The sequence below is a fragment of the Suncus etruscus genome, chromosome 1 (genome assembly GCF_024139225.1).
Source record: "Suncus etruscus isolate mSunEtr1 chromosome 1, mSunEtr1.pri.cur, whole genome shotgun sequence".
NCBI lineage: Eukaryota > Metazoa > Chordata > Mammalia > Eulipotyphla > Soricidae > Suncus > Suncus etruscus.
Window position 1 is genome coordinate 197469542 of NC_064848.1, and position 16673 is coordinate 197486214.

At 39.3% G+C, this 16673-nt stretch overlaps 1 protein-coding gene across 1 annotated transcript in view; it reads left to right on the plus strand.

The window, feature by feature from the left end:
• The window catches only part of CEP112 (centrosomal protein 112), a 429834-nt gene that overhangs the window by 181784 nt on the left and 231377 nt on the right, over window positions 1-16673 (plus strand). The window lies entirely within an intron of this gene.

Here is a 16673-nt window from a genome sequence, read left to right on the forward strand (position 1 = left end):
CTTCTTGTTGATGCACGCTGTTGGATCATTTGCAAAACTGACATATAAATGTGGGGTGTGTTTTTTTGTTTTCTTGCCTGTTCCCCCAACCCCTCCCCTTTGGGAGAATGAATAAGGCTTTAACTACAGAAACCACAGGTAGCCAGATTAAAAATCCCATGGCGCGCTATAACTTGGCCTTTTTTTTTTTTATAATCTTGTCTCAGTTCCTTTCATGATGGATTTTTTTTTAAGGTATCTACCCCATACCCCTCCCCTCAGCCTTTGCAAATCCCTATGAAAAATATCAGCTTCACTCCTTGCTTTTTGTTTTAATCTCTGTAGGTAATCAAGCAGTTGATTTCGTATTTTGCTTTTCCTCTCTACTGTTGCTTTTTTCTCATTCAACTCGAAATATGATTAGATCATTCAGATGATAATTGATAAAAAATTATATATATATATATGTGTGTGTGTGTATGGATAATGACTCGAGAGAAGGGCTTTTTTCCCACCAGGTCTGTTGCTTTTTCCTGCAAGCACACATACATGCCTCCTAGCCTCCATCTCTGTGGTCCCTGTTGGAAGCCATTTGGCAGAATAACCCCCAGCTGTGGTAGCATTTGACTCTTCAGATTTCTGGATGAAATGTGCATTGTCAGCATGGACAATTATCTTTATAAATTTCCTATGTAAAAAAATATCAGACTGGGTGTGTGTCCTTGTGGCACCCCACATTCTTTAGGGCGTATCTAATCAAAGGCCTTGATAGTCTCTTGGGGAGAGGGCTGTTACATTTTATTACAGAAAAATCATAGAGCAATTGGTAACATTACAAAAGATTATTTTGTTTTCCAATCTATCCACCCTCCCATCGACCAGGGCTGAGTCTCCCTCATCCTGTGGAAATCTATTCACATCCTACCTTCTTCCTAACTCACCTTCTTTCACAAGTAATAGATATTCAGACTATAAAAGAACTCTTCTGTTATCAAATGGGCTTACATCGTTTTTATAGCGTTCAAACAATAGAAATACCGTTGATTAAATAAGCTCCTAATTGGTGAGGGAAGGGGCGAGAATCAATAAGGCGAAGAAGATAGGAGTGTTTTGTTCTTTTTTATTTGACCTTGAATTATCTTTTTTTTCTTCAGAAAATAACCAGAGCAATAGAACTCTGACCAATACAGAGTTGGTCCATATTATATGAACTCATTATATATGTGTGTGTGTGTCTGTGTGTGTGGGCTGATGGCTATTTGCTAACTAAAAAGTTCTCAAAGCCTTGGTACCAGAATAGCCAGGTGGACCACATTAAGTCAATGTGCATTATGCTTTTCCACCCATCTCACTAGATCCTTTATAAAATACTTGCTGATCTTTGGGATGGTAGCCATGCAGTTCACAAAGGGTGTTTCCAAACTTGCATTCTTCTTTAACCATGATGCCATACCTTATTGTTGTCTTCAATGGTAGGATATTTGGGACTTCGAGTCAGTGTAGGACTGTTTACAGCTTATTTGCATAACAGAATTGACTCATTGCCACCATAAGCTACTTATATTATGTAATTTTCTACTATTTTTTGGTGCTGTTGTGGAAAACCAACACAAATGGAGATGAAATTTGGTGGAAATCTTTGATTTTGCATATGCCGTATCTGCCATGTCTAGGGTGCGGCTCATCCATTGATAACAAAAGGGAAAATGTAGGTTTATTATGTATACTTTGGTCGCCACAATAGTAGAATATGGTTATCAGTTGAACTTATACTGATTGAAATATTAAATCTGAGAATTATCTGATATACTGAATGCTTAAACGTAAGATTATAATTTCTCTTTTGTGTTTCACTCCGAAGTACTAGAATTGCTCATGTGCAAAAGGAACCTTAGGCTAAATGCTTTCTGATGAAAATGTTTTTTCCCCCCCATAGACTACACTTGTTTTAAAAGAATACATTTTAAGATTTGTATCATTCATTTGTAGATAAAATTTTGTACATGCCAAAATGCTAACGATTTATTGTTAAACTTTGCTGGCCCTTTGAAGGAAATTCAAAGTTTCCTTCAGGTAAGTCTTAAATTCTCCATTTATTTCTTTTCGTGACTGTGGTCTAAAGAATCTAATGGATAATAATGCATTTTAAGTCCAGAATTCCGTTCACAAATTGTGGACATATATTCTTTAAACTAGGTCTTTTTCAAATCAGCCTTTTGTGGTTGGATACAGAACAAGCACATGTATCTTAAGTATTGGATTGTATCATTTTTCATCTAAGTTCCAGAGAGACATTTGATTTTCATTTCCTGTCTGGCTGCTCCCACTTAGCAATGGAGGCCATTTTGTAGAAAGGACTGTTTGAAAATACTAGTTAGCCAGAGGCCAGTGAATAACTATTTTGGAAACTATGGTTTTATTTGCTGTTTTATTCCATCAGCCGCTTCTTGAATGAAATCAATATAGTAAAACATCCTATTGGTTCTTTCAAATATGTAATATATATTAATAAGAAAAGCCTTGTAAAGTACAGTAACCTTCTTTAATGAATCCTACCAACTGGGAACTCCCTGTTTGTGAATGTGCTAGAAAGCTACTTTAGTTGTTATTAAATTTCTGCTTTATATAAGCACAGCTAGGGACAGATTACAATTTTCCTCTTTTGACTTTGTATATTTAGCTAATGCATCTGCATATATAATATTTTGCTGTAAAATATTGATTTTTTTCCGGTGGTAGGATATATGATGTGATACATTTGAAAAAAAGGCATATAGATTATACCATCATCATTCAAGAACTTCATTCTTGTATAACCCAAGGTTATAATATTTAAAAGAAAAAACACCCACATTACTAGATACCAAAACACACATAATGTCACATATATTTATCATATGGAAGGGGCCCTTTATTAAATTAAATTATTTCAGAAAGTGACTAGATTGAGTCAATTTGTTTTTTAATGTAAAGAAAAAAATGCATGTATTTTGTTATCATCTTCTTGGGAAGTCATCTTCAAACATCCTAGTTCTATATTGTCATTCTTATTTTGCTTCTGAACTGCCATATAGTAAAATAATTTCTATAGCTGATCCCTTTGAATTTGAAGATAAATAGAAGATAGGTTTTTTTTGGTCCTTGAGTAGTCTTTTAGGGTCCCAACCTATGTAGAGAATTCCGTGTGTTTGTGAACACTCATTTGGCCTGTGTGATCTAGGGGTGGGCTCTCCCTGGATACTGTACTTGGCTCAGGGGAGGCACAGACACATGGAATCACAAGGCTGATGGCAGCTGCTGTCATAAGCCTCCATCAGTAGAACACAAATGAGATGCAGCCAGCTTAGAATGGTTATGAGTAGCATTGGCAATGCGATTGAACTTAGACTCTGTGTACAATAAAATAGGCCTTACCCAAAACTGGCCTTTGTGAATCCCGAAACAGAGATTCATGGTTCCAGCAGAAGTAATTTTGGCCCCCAATAAGTGAATAGATCCTCTTGATGTTCTTATACTGATTTCTAGTAAGATAAAAAAAAGTGGGATTTCCAGAAATCTCTTTTCTTCTCTCTGCTACTAAAAAAAAAATACCAAAAACAAAAACTTTCTATTGAGCACCGCTAGGTTCGACTCAAAAAAAAAATGCAAAAAAATCTGTTTCTCAAAAAAGGAAATTATGATGAACAGTTTAATTAGAAATGATATCTTGGGGCCAGAGCAACGACGCAGTGGTAGGGCATTTGCCTTGCATGCAGCTTATCCAGGATGGACCACGGTTCTATCCTCCAGTGTCCCATATGGTCCTCCTAGCTAGGAACGATTTCTGAGTGCATAGCCAGGAGTAACCCCTGAGCATCAAAAAAACAAAAAATAAAGAAAAAAGAAAAGAAAAAATGATACCACAGGGAGCCAAAGCGATATGGCATTGAGGGTAAGACATTTGCCTTGCAGGTGGCTGACCCAAGTTCAATCTCATATGGTCCCTCGAACTTGCCAGGAATGATTTCAGAGTACAGAGCCAGGAATACTACCCGAGTGTAGCTGGGTATGGCCCAAAACTGAAAAACAAAAAATATATATCTCAATAACAGTAATTACTCTTCTGTGAATTTGATGATCTAGGCACAAGAAAAAGAAACCCTCCACTTCTAATCTGTGTGTGTGCATGCAGTGAATTAAGCACTGATGATCTCTCATAATGTTATTCAAAGGATGAAGATAAAATTATGCATTTTGAAGGGGGAGCATTTAAAAATTTAATTAAATCTCTGTGAGATACAGAGTTAAGAAGTTGTTGATAGTTGAGTTGAGTTTCGGTCATATAATGTCCCAACATCCACCCCTTTCCAGTGTTAATTTCCTGTCACCAGTTTCCCCAGTTGCCCTCTCTTTTTGCCCCCACAAGGTGGGAACATTTTTGTAATTTTTGTAACATTTTAATTTCTTCATTCACTAACTACTTTCAAAAGAAACTTGAAAGCGCCAATTCGTAATCAACATAGATAAGTCCAATAATGTTTAAGCAATAAAAGGATTAAAATTTGTGCTTGAAGAATGAGTTTTAGCCACCTTGTAGTGGAGACGTGGTGAATTGTGTCATTCAGCATTTCAGACTTAAATCGTGATCTAAAACTGGCCAATAGAACCAGTGAAGTCTAACGTATGAAAAAACAGTTGGAAATCAACAGTTGGAAGACTTTAGATGTTTTTAAATACTTGCACAAAAGGTAATTGCAGACTCTTATTTTAACAGAGAATATTTTATTTTAATTTTTCTAGTTTCAGCAACAAAACTGCAGCTTTGAAAGATCCAGTGTTGTAGTTGCAATGAGTAAGAAAACACATCTAAGCTACAATTCTAGCACATTCTAGCGCCATCATCAGATGACTCTTCCAGAAACCTTTACAAAAATCTTTGGGAAGTGAATATTAGAAACCTGGCCAGAATTAGAAATAGTTTGACAGTCTCAGTGTTCCACACTTAATTTCCAAGTGTGTTATTCTCATTTTTCTATCTAATTCTTTTGCCTTCTTAACATATGCTATGGAAAACTTAAAAAATAATGAAAGTGGAAATAATGGTCCAGAGATAGAAGATATTTGGATGTGGACTAATATGATTTTAGCCTTTCTTATTTAACAAGAATAAGGGTAGTCAATATTTTTCTATCTTTGGACCAAATTACATTTATTTCTAGGGAAAACTCGACCATGAAAACTGCCCCCCCACACACAGACATGTCATGAAGCTGTTGCCATTTATGTAGCCTTTCTTGATATTTCTCTCTTCTCCCTAGTGACATACACAGTGACATATAAAGCCCATCAGGAAGACCTGGTTACCTGCACACCTCACTTGGGGTACACCTACTATGTGCTGAGTTATTTGCATTGGTGGGACAGAAGAACTGAGTGTACTTTTAACTATTAACTATCTTTTGCTACAGTTGGCATGATGTGTAGGCTCAGATATTAGAAGGGTTGGTGGGACATATTTTTTAACAATTCACTGTTTATTGCTCAGAAGTAAACTAAGGCTTTGTTAGTGGGTCTGTGTTAATATCATGTATAGCATGGTCAAGTTTTTTTTTTCTTTAGATGAAGTTTCAGTGTACTATATAGATGCTTTATTTAAGATAGACTAAATAAAGCCTTTCCATATGTATTTATAATATAAGTAGAGGTTTTCCAAATTAAGCTGTTTTTTGAAACTGTGTTGGAGAGAGATCGTACAAGGGATAAGATACTCACTTTGCATGCAGCTGACCTGGGCTCAAACTCTAGCACTACATGTGGTCCCCTGAACCTGCCAGGAGTGATCCCTGGGTGCAGAGCTAGAAATAAGTCCCAAGGAGAGCTGGGTGTGGCCCCCCAAACCATATAACATATATATATAACATATATATAACCATATAACATAATAAGAAAAAAATAAGAATAAAAACAAAAACCTGTGTGAGAAACCTTGTTTCCATGACACCAAAAGCATAGGTAATACAGGGTTTTGCAAATAAATGTTCTTCTCATATATTAATAGTATTTCTTATATGCAATAATTGTGTTTCTATGCCATTGTATATATTGCTATGTATAGGAGTGCTCTTTCTTAGGTATCAGTTAAGGGAAATATATGGAAATGTCCATTTCAAGTTAATTCTCCATTTTTGCATATCATCAGATGTTTGTCCTTACACTTCTGAAGTTCTGTAATGATTTTAGCTTTATAATAATGAGCCTATCGACCTGCCATTAAGCTGCTATCAAGAATTCAACTTGTCCCTCATTGTAGACATAATTAAACTTCATTTGGCAAACATATGTGGGCTGGAAGGTGGAGAGGGTTTTCTCCAATGAAGGGTCCGTTTATACTACAGCGCCATTGCATCTTTCATTCTGTGCTTAGTTTTATCAAAATGTGGCAGTTGCCATGGAAACCACATTCTAGGCCATGCGGTCACTTTTAGAGAAAGAATATTCCTTTTTAAAGACAAACGTTCCAAATAATAACAGTTATTTGAATTTGTGTCAAGTGATGGTGAATCCTTTTTTAAAAATCTTTTGCCTTTATTCTACTCCAGAGATTTATTTAGAAGCATTAAAATTGATCTGAGGGGAAGTAGCCTATTTTTGTTTAGAAGTGCTCTGGGCTGGCTCCTGGCTCTTGGACTAAGAGATCCTTTCTAGCAGTGCTTGGAAGACCATATGGGGTCCTGAGGAATTGAATCAGGGTCGGCCATGTGCAAGGCAAGCAAGCGCCTTACCTGCTGTGCCATGGCTTCAGCCCGAAAGTAGTCAGTTTAATGCCAGAATTTATTTTTCTTTTGTTGGCCACTCCAAAATTGCTGGCAGCTGGGGCAGGGGCAACTGGGGCCACATCTGGAGTCATTTGGGGAACATGCCGTGTCTGGGACTTTACTCATGGCCTTTTGCTCTCTTTGAGCTGCTGTGTCCCTGACCCAAGAGATCTTTCTTTCATTTTGAAAACATGTCTCTCCACATTCCACTCACGCTCAGAAAAATTGTATTCCCGGTTTTTTGATATAGTTTTCTATTTTAAAATAGTATTGTAGATCAGGTAACATGGCTAGAAAAATATTCAGGTTTATGGCACTGATGTACAGAGTTGCTGTCCCTCTCTGCCACCAGTGTCTGTGACCCCTCACCCTCCGTCTGTCCCTGTATCACCTTGGGTCTGGTTTTCATCCCCTCCCCTCCCTTTCTCCCCCACACTATTTGATAACACATTTGCAATCTAAGGGCAAGGGTTGGCCATTGTTCTGTAACTATTGATTCCCTTGTTTTGTGTCTTCATATCCTGTGGATGAATGAAAATATCCAGCTATCTAGTGTTCTATCCATCTCCTGCTGACTGATTTTGTTTATCTTGATAAACAACACACACACAAACACACACACACACAAACACACACACACACACACACACACACTCTCCAATTCAGTCCATCAGATCTCGTAAATAGGGAGTATCATGTGACCACTTTACAGGGGTCAAGTTGGAGCAATGCTAAGAGAACTCAAGTCTGGATAAATAATATCGTATATTCCACAAGACGATAACATTCGAGGAAAGTGTCTGAGTCTCCAGGATTATTAATACAGTCGGATGAAATAAGGTAGTGACCACCTCCGGTTATTTTTAATTTGCACCTAAGGAAACTCTGGCTCAAAAAACAGTATCTTGCCCAAGATCATAGAAAACAGCTACTCAGGGCTTCATTGTCTGAGTGCAGTGTACTTTCATGATCTCACAGCCTCTTCCAAGAAAGGCTGGATTTCTGGAGAGACCTGGGCACGGCACGACAGAGTCAGAGCTCCGTGTGAGCCTGTGCCCAGTGTCGGGGAGACACACTGGTCCTCTTTGTTTTCAACCCCGAGATTCTCATCGCACTCTGCATCGCTTTCTGGGATCTGCCTTCCTCCACATTGCTGCAAAGCCATAATTGAATCATGCTGCTGGCGTTCCAGTTTTTAGTAAGCAGCACCTCCTAGACCAGTTCTGAATTTTTATGCATGTGTGTGATTTCCCAGCAGCAGCAAAATATAATACACACATCTAGATTCATTGTATGCTGCCCATGCACCAAGCTCTCTGCTGCTTCTCCTATTGCCGTTATCTCATTCACCCTGTCCAGTACACTGGGACAGATTATGTTTCCTCCGTGGAAACCCTGTTTTGACCTGTCTACCTGGACCCAAAGATAGCTGTATGTATTTTCACACTATCATGGAGGAAAGATTCAAGAAATATCTAAGTCAGTGGCCCCAGGTTACTTAACTTGTAAGCAGTGTAGCTACTCTTCAAAGCCAGGTCCCCTGTCCCCCTCTGCTTGCTCATGTATGAGCCCTTTGTCTCTGGATTTCATCTGTTTTTCATTATATTTTCAATTTTGGATTGCTAATACATTGTTAGATTTTAAATACTGATACCCATAACTCAGAGTATGTAAATCCAAATAACTTTCAGCCAGTAGTCTCAATCTTTTCCAAAGCCACAAGCCATGGCTGGGTTTCTGTCCTGAGACAAATTAAACTCTGAAGAGATACATATTTCTGAATATTTGACTTGGATTCTAATTCCTTCCCGCAAATTTCAGAATTTTGAGAATGGAAAAAAGGAATATATTTTTGAAAAGGGCTCACTTCTGGATTTCAGATGGTTACGGAAATAAGGAGATATATTTGCAGTAAGAATCCAATTCACTTATAGGCCAGTGGGGACTCCCAATCTTTATAAAAATTGCTTAGGAATTTGCTTTCCTACTGGTTGAAACATGTTATACATGCTTTATCATTTATGGGCATCTGTTACATTCACGTGCTCATTTGGATTATTATAGATGACCCACTATTTTATGGAATAAATGTTTATAATCTCAAAGGCTGAGATGTATTTATATTTGTCCCTTAAAGGAACTTAAGAAATTATCTTACTGCATGTCAGCAGCCAGTCAAAACCTTTAAGCTTTATTTTTTTTGTTTTGTTTTGGACCACGCCCAGCAGTGTTCAGCAGTCACTCATGGTGAGGAGAAGAGGAACATATATGGGGCCAGGGATCTAATCTGGGTCTGCCTCTTGCAAGGCAGGTACCTTAACATCTGTACTATTTCTCTGGCCCCATGTTAGAGGGATGAATGTGAAACCTAGAGACTTTCTCTGTAGATATACAAAAAAATAATTAGAAAATGTAGTGCTGGGGCCGAAGAGGTGGCGCTAGAGGTAAGGTGTCTACCTTGCAAGTGCTAGCTTAGGATGGACCGCAGTTCATCCCCCGGTATCCCATATGGTGTCCCACAAGCCAGGAGCGATTTCTGAGTAACCCCTGAGTGTCAAATGGGTATGCCCCCCCCCCAAAAAAAAGAAAATGTAGTGCTTTGAGAATCTTCCAAAAGTCATTTCTGGGGCCAGAGCAATAATAGCTCAACTGGTAAGGCATTTGCCTTGCATGCAGCTGACCTGGTTCAATCCCTGGCATCCCATATGGCTCCCTGAGCCTGCCAGGAGTGATTCCTGAATACAGTCAGGAGTAATCCCTGAGCACTGCCAGGTGTGTCCTCAAAACAAGAATAAACAAAACTGTCATTTTGATGGAAATCTTTTTCTTAACTCTGGAGTTCACTTTGTCAGGTGCAGAGTTTTCAGGTGAAAACTGTGGTCTCATAGTAGCCCTGGATCATTGTTCCTTCCCCTGCAGACTGTCCTTCCCTTGGATGTAGGAAAATGCCACCAGTTCTTCCCAGCCATCATCCTTGCCTCAGAGACACATCCAAGAATGTTGGCAGAAACTACCTTAGAGGAAATGTGGGAGGACTCTTCTTCCTTGCTGTCTCAGAAAATTTATTTCTTAAATGTGGTTCTCAAAGTAATGTCCTTTATGACTCTATTAGTATATTTGAGGTGATTTTTTTTTAATAACAAAGCAGCTGAAGTCAAAGTACAGGGAAGAATTTGGCTGATACCATCAGCTATTTAAAGAGGCAGCAGACAGAAAGAACCTCATTAAACTGTCACTTTGTCTTCCATTAAGGACTAATTGCAATCATGCCTGCTTACCAGAGAAGAAAGGTATTTTACACCTGAGGGGGGAAAAAAGGGGCAGAAATTGATGTCTGAAAGACCTTGACCTCTAATGTGAGGAGAGGAAGGCATTACGTGAAAATTAGGGAGCCTATTTGCAAACTACTTTAATATGGTATATTGAAAATCTTTGAAAAATATTGTCATTGAGAGAAGCCTTTTATGTATTAAAAGTGCACCTAATTGAGACCCAAAGCATTGAAATTGGTGGATCACTATAAAAAAAACGAGATAATATATTTTTCAGTAGAGAAAAATATTAAAATTCAGTGAAAGAAATTCACATTTTAACAGATTTTAAAAATTACTCTCTTGAGAACTTTCAGGTAATCTGTATCCTGGAAGGTTATGGAAATAATACAAGAAATCAGGAGACACTCACTGTGCAATTAGACATGGAGAGTTTGAAAGTGTTCTTTTTTCTGGTTCATTTTGATATATTTTGTTTATATAGGAAAACAAGACCTGATATTATTAGTAATATTTTAGAAATTAGTAATAGCCTCAGTGGATGAAGTTTACTGAAGTATGTGGCCTTAATGTGGCCTTTCTTCTCTGGAAGAAAGCTTTAGTCTGTGTATATATGTGTGTCTGTGAGAGTGAGATAAAGAGAGAGGGAAAGAAGGAGAGAGAGAGAGAGAGAGAAAGAGAGAGAGAGAGAGAGAGAGAAGGAAAGAGAGAAGGAAGGAGAGAAGGAAGGGAGATTAACTGATATTATCTCTCTGTGGTGCAGAGGAGTTTTCCATGAACATGGAACCAACCATCTCAAAAAACCAACCTGCATCTCAAAACAAGGGAATTTTCCAGTGGAAAGATTTGAAATTTGTAGGTTTAAAAAAGGTTAAAATTAAACCGGTGATTCATTCATCTTGTTTGTGCCTTAAGTCAGATTTTATTAATGAAACAAACCCCATATCCCAAGGTCAAGTAGGACCTTGTTTATTTCATTATTTGTAAAGATGTCATTTAATGTACAAAATGCATGTGTTCACCAAATGTTTCCTGAAAAGCTATTTTTTTTTGGTAATGTAAATGTTATCCCCACTTGTTGGGCAAATTGTCCTATAGTTTTGGATATAGAGTGATGTTGGCATTGCAACAAGCGAAGGGGAATGTGAGGGCTGAAAACGTTTTGTTCTTCAATTATTCAAAAATTATTGCCCAAACTGTCATTAGATAAAAGCTACAGTTCAAGGGGTACAGTGTGTTCCGACTCCCCTATTAAATCAGCCTGAGCTACATGTGATGGACCAGAGTTGCAGAAATAGAACAGTGCACCCACGTACTTTTAGCCTCAATTGTTTCTAGTGTCATGCAATAAACATCACAACTTATTGCCATAAAGTTGATGTCTCTCAAAAAAAAAATGCAGTTCAGAAATAAGAACAGGAGAGTAAAATCTACTATGCAAAATAGAATTCTCATGGAGTTGGATTGATAGAGTACAGCAGGTGGGGCCCTTTCCTTGCATATGAGTGACCCAGGTTTAATCCCTGGTATATGCGTATGTGGTCTCTCGAGTCCTGTGTCACTGATAACTTGAGCACAGAGTCAAGAGTAAACCCTAATCACTGCTGCATGTGACCCAAACACCAAAACAAACCAAAAAGCCAGATTTATTGTAGGCAATTTTGATGGCTGTTTGAAATAATCATTCCAGATTGATATTACAAACAGAACCTTCTGACTTCCAAATCCTTTGTAGGGCCCTTTGTATAATAGAGAAATCAAATTTATTTCCATTGGCTTTCCTTCCTAAAAAAATTACACAGAATGATGGGTATGAAATTTCCTTATAATAGAGATTTAAGTTAACTCAATTTATTTATTCAATAAAACCCTTTCGAGGGCTTCGTCTGTGCCATGCCCAACATCTGGGGGTGCCTCTCACGTCATGGTATATGTGACTTTTGCCCCAGAGTTGTATGGGGCATGGCCCTGTAACTTCAAGGGGTTCCTGGTCTGGGTACAGAAGGAACCAGGGTATGCCAGGCCTCTTCCCTAAAGAACTTAGCTGGAATGGGAGTGGGAGGAGAAGTGGTTACAAATGATCATATGAAAGCCAATGAACAAGGCGCTGACAGGAGAGGATCAACATGGAGAGCTTGAAACAAGGAGCCAGAGCTTGGGTGGGTGGGCCTTGAAGTCGTCTTGGAAAAAGTAGTGCCTGAACCCAGAGAGAAGCCATGCTGGGCCCAGGGAGTCACCTGTGCAGAGCCCTCTAGGAGCATAACCAGAAATGTTTGATGGGAGAAAAGGCAGGCCCAGTGTAGAGCAGAGCCTTCTAAGGCTTTTTAAGCCCTGGTGAGGAGCCGGGATTAGAATTTCAATGCAACAAAATCAAATAGAGACTTTTCATTAGTCAGGTACAGGACCCAAGGGGCTAAGATAAGAAGGTCACCGGCTATTGCTTATATAGGTCCTGGATGTTTTCTTGGCATGAGTTTTTTTAAATACTATCTTTATTTAAACACTGTGATTGCAAACATGATTGTAGTTGGGTTTCAGTCATAAAAAAAAACACCCCTTCACCAGTGCAACATTCCCACCACCTATGCCCCCTACCTCCCTCCTCCCTCACCCTTCCTGTATTCAAGACAGACATTCAACTTCTCTCACTCATTAACATTGTCGTGGTAGTTGTTAGTGTAGTTATTTCTCTAACTGCACTTACCACTCTTTGTGGTGAGTTTTTAAGTCAGCAAGTCTAGCTGGTGGGCTGAGTGTGGGGAGTGAGAGAAAGAAGAATTTAAAAGATAATGTTTTTGTTTGGGAGCTGACGGTATCAAACGTGAGGATGATGAATGGATGGATGGGGGTGAGGCAAAAATAAGAATTCTACTGCTGTCAAGAGAAGTTTTAATTCCTATAAAATGAATTAGGCAGGGTGTTGGACATGCAGGTTGAGATTTTCAGAAAGATGAAATTAGATGTCTTTGATCCATAGGTGAAATCAAGGAGTTGAGTTGGATGCAGTTACCTATTTCTTTTCATCCTGCTTTTGGACCTGATTCCAACTCTGCTCTAGGTTTATTCCTGTTTCTATGCTCAGGGATTATTCCTGGCAGATTCGGGGAATCATCTGGGATTCCAGGAATCGAATCTGGATCAACTGCATATTAGACAAGTGTCTTACTGCTCTGTTATCTCTGTGACCTCCAAGGTGAGCATTCTTTTTGAATTTTATTTATTTATTTATTTATTTATTTATTTATTTATTTATTTATTTATTTTGGTTTTTGGGCCACACCCGGTGGTGCTCAGGGGCTACTCCTGGCTGTCTGTTCAGAAATAGCTCCTGGCAGGCACGGAGGACCATATGGGACACCGGGATTCGAACCAACCACTTTTGGTCCTGGATCGGCTGCTTGCAAGGCAAACGCCCCTGTGCTATCTCTCTGGGTCTTCTTGAATTTTAAGTGTTCTCCTCATTTGGGAAGAAGGGGATACATTCAGCCGTGCTCAGGTCTTACTCCTGGCTCTGCACTGAGGATCCAGTCATATCTGGCAATGCTCAGGGAACCATGTGGGATGCCAGGGATAGAACCCATGTTAGCTGCATGCAAAGTAAGAGCTTTATCCACTTATGTCTCTATCCCAAGAGTTACCCATCTCTTATCTAATAGGAAAACAGTAATGATGGTTTATAAACAGTGTCTACCTCTTATTGGCTCTGTAAACTTTGGTAAACCAATTCTTATCTGATCATTATCCATTTGGATCCTATTTATTCACTTTAGTGGGATCTGCTAAGTGTCAGACATCATATCACAAACTTGTAATAGTTGAGGGGAAAGGGAGAGATAGAAGGGAATATTTCTGCATTCCAGCCTGTAGTCTGTAGAGAAATAGACATAGGACAACTGTCATAAAAAGGGGTTAAGATAGGTAGGAGCAAAGGGGTCTTCTTCTAGGCTAGACACAGATACATCTTCTTACACAACATATGCTGCCTGCAGGCTCAGAAAAGACAATGGCCCAGACAAGCTCTCAGCCCACCTGTTCCTGTGAGGCCACCACCTCATCCATAGCATGATTGAATCACAGTGACTTACTCATGCAGGTCATGTTTGTGAGGTGGGGTGAAATCCATGTACCCTTGGGTCTTTTTTTGCTGTCTGAAAACGTTTCACATGTACCTGCCTTCCCACAAAGGATAAAGGGACCAGTAATGACATCTCGTGGTAGTAGACAGTTAGAATTGGTGACCTTCTCTAGCAGGCCCAGATTTATATATAAATATATATGTACATAAATATATAATATACCTATATGGTATGCATATATGCAAAGTGATAAAGGTATTTTAATCTCAAAAGTATGACAGCTGCAGGGTAGGGAAGCATATGACCTATGGAGCTAATGAGAAAAGGTTGCATTAAAAAATTTAAACTGAGGGCCAGGAGAGATAGCACAGTGGTGCTTGCCTTGCAAGCAGCCGATCCAGGACCAAAGGTGGTTGGTTCGAATCCCGGTGTCCCATATGGTCCCCCCATGCCTGTCAGGAGCTATTTCTGAGCAGACAGTCAGGAGTAACCCCTGAGCAACGTCGGGTGTGGCCCCCCCCCCAAAAAAAAATTTAAACTGAGGTGGCCAGAGTGATAGTACAGCAAGTAGGGCATTTGCCTTGTACAGGCCCAATCTGGGTTTGATCCGCGACATCCCATGTGGTCCTCCAAGCCTGCCAGGAGTAATTTCTGAGTGCAAAGCCAGAAGGGCCACTGGGTCCAAAGAACAAAGTTTGAAGCGAGTAGAAATTGACTGAGCTGGTTAAAATGCAAAGAGCATCATTAGTAGGAGTAGTACTGGGATTAGTACCTGGAGACACTAAAATAGCTGCACCAAATCCCTGACTGCTGCTCTGCATTCAGGAGCTTCTACTATCTATTTCTGCTACTGTGTTTCTTGGTTTGGCTTTTGATCTACACAAAGTTGTTTACAAAGTTTACCACAAGTGGTTTACAAAGTTGTTTGCAGTAGAATTTCAGACACACAGTGTTCCCACTCCTAACCCCACCAATTTGGGATACCCATCCTTCCACCAGTGGTTCCAGGTTTCCTCTTGCCCTCCCCACCCTTCCCATTCCCTGGCTGATAGTTTTTTCAAGTTGAATTTTTGTACTTTGGGTTTCTTGCTTTCAGTTGTGTTGAGTATAGAGACAAATGCCTGCATCTAACTTTACGGAAGCACCCAGGGCCCCTGGCCTTTGCCCCTGTGTTATTTTCAGGCCTCCTCTATTATTTACCCTCCATTTCTCTTCTTTCTGGCCAATACTTTTTTTTGTAAGCTTGACCCAATGTTGTACCCACCAGATATCTCCATTCCCTAAACAAGTTATTCTGTAAGTCACAGATTTGTGAGAATTGGGTATTTGTCCTGATTCCCTTCATTTAGTATATGATCCTCCAGTTCTTTCTTTAATATATTATCAGATATAAGATATATTTATTGTATATATAATTAATTTATATGATTGTTTGGGTACCTTAGTTACAGTAACATTACATAACAAACAATAATGTGACAGACACAATTAACATTTATGGCATTGACATGTGAAGTTACTTGCCCCCAAAATCATCAATGTGCCACAAGCTCCACTACTGTCCCATGTCACCTTGAGTTCACCTTGAGTTACCCACATTCTCCCACACTGCTTGATAATCTCAGTTTTGTAACGTGCTGCCTTTTTTTGGGGTGAGTTGGGCCACACTCAGTGGTACTCAGGGGTTACTCTTGGCTCTGCAATCAAAAGTTACTCCTGGGGGCTGGAGCAGTGGCCCAAGCGGTTTGGCATTTGCCTTGCACGTGCTAACTTTGGACGGACCAAAGTTCCATCCTCTGGCGTCTCATATAGACCCCAAAGCCAGGAGTGATTTCTGACTGCATAGCTAGGAGTAACTCCTGAGTGTCACTGGGTGTGGCCCAAACATAACAAAACAAAAAGCTGTTCCTGCCAGGTTTTAGGACCTTATGGGATACCCAGGATCAAACCCAGGTTAGCCATTTGCAAGGCAAGCATTCTCCCTGCTGTACTCTCATTCCATCTCATTTGCTACTTTTGTATGCCTCTGATAACTTTTCCATGGTTCCAGCAATGGCTATTACTTATAATATGTATTATCTTTTCTGGTGCTTATTTAGAACAGGCTTCCCCCCTTGGGATTCACTAGAGCATAGCTTTTATTGACATTTATTTGTATCTCATCTTCTAAAAGTACCTAATTTTATGCAAGAATTTATATAATTTATTCATGTAGAAGCATATAAAGTTATTACATAAACACATGTCATATTTTTTAAGTGATCATGTCTAATAAAATGTGTAGAGGTCAACAGTCAGAGATCACTGATGCATTTAAAGCCGAGGATTAAGAATTGAAATTAAGAATGGCTGGAGCAATTGCACAGAGGATAAGGCATTTTGTCTTGTACATGGCCAACCTGGGTTCGATCCCTGGCATCTCATACGGTCCACCAAGCGGAGTGATTAGTAATTCTGAGCATCTCTGAGTATGGCTTAAAAGCCAAAAAAAAAAAAAAGGAATTAGAATAAAGAATTGGAGGGCAGTGAGCTATGACCTGGGTGATTAGCTG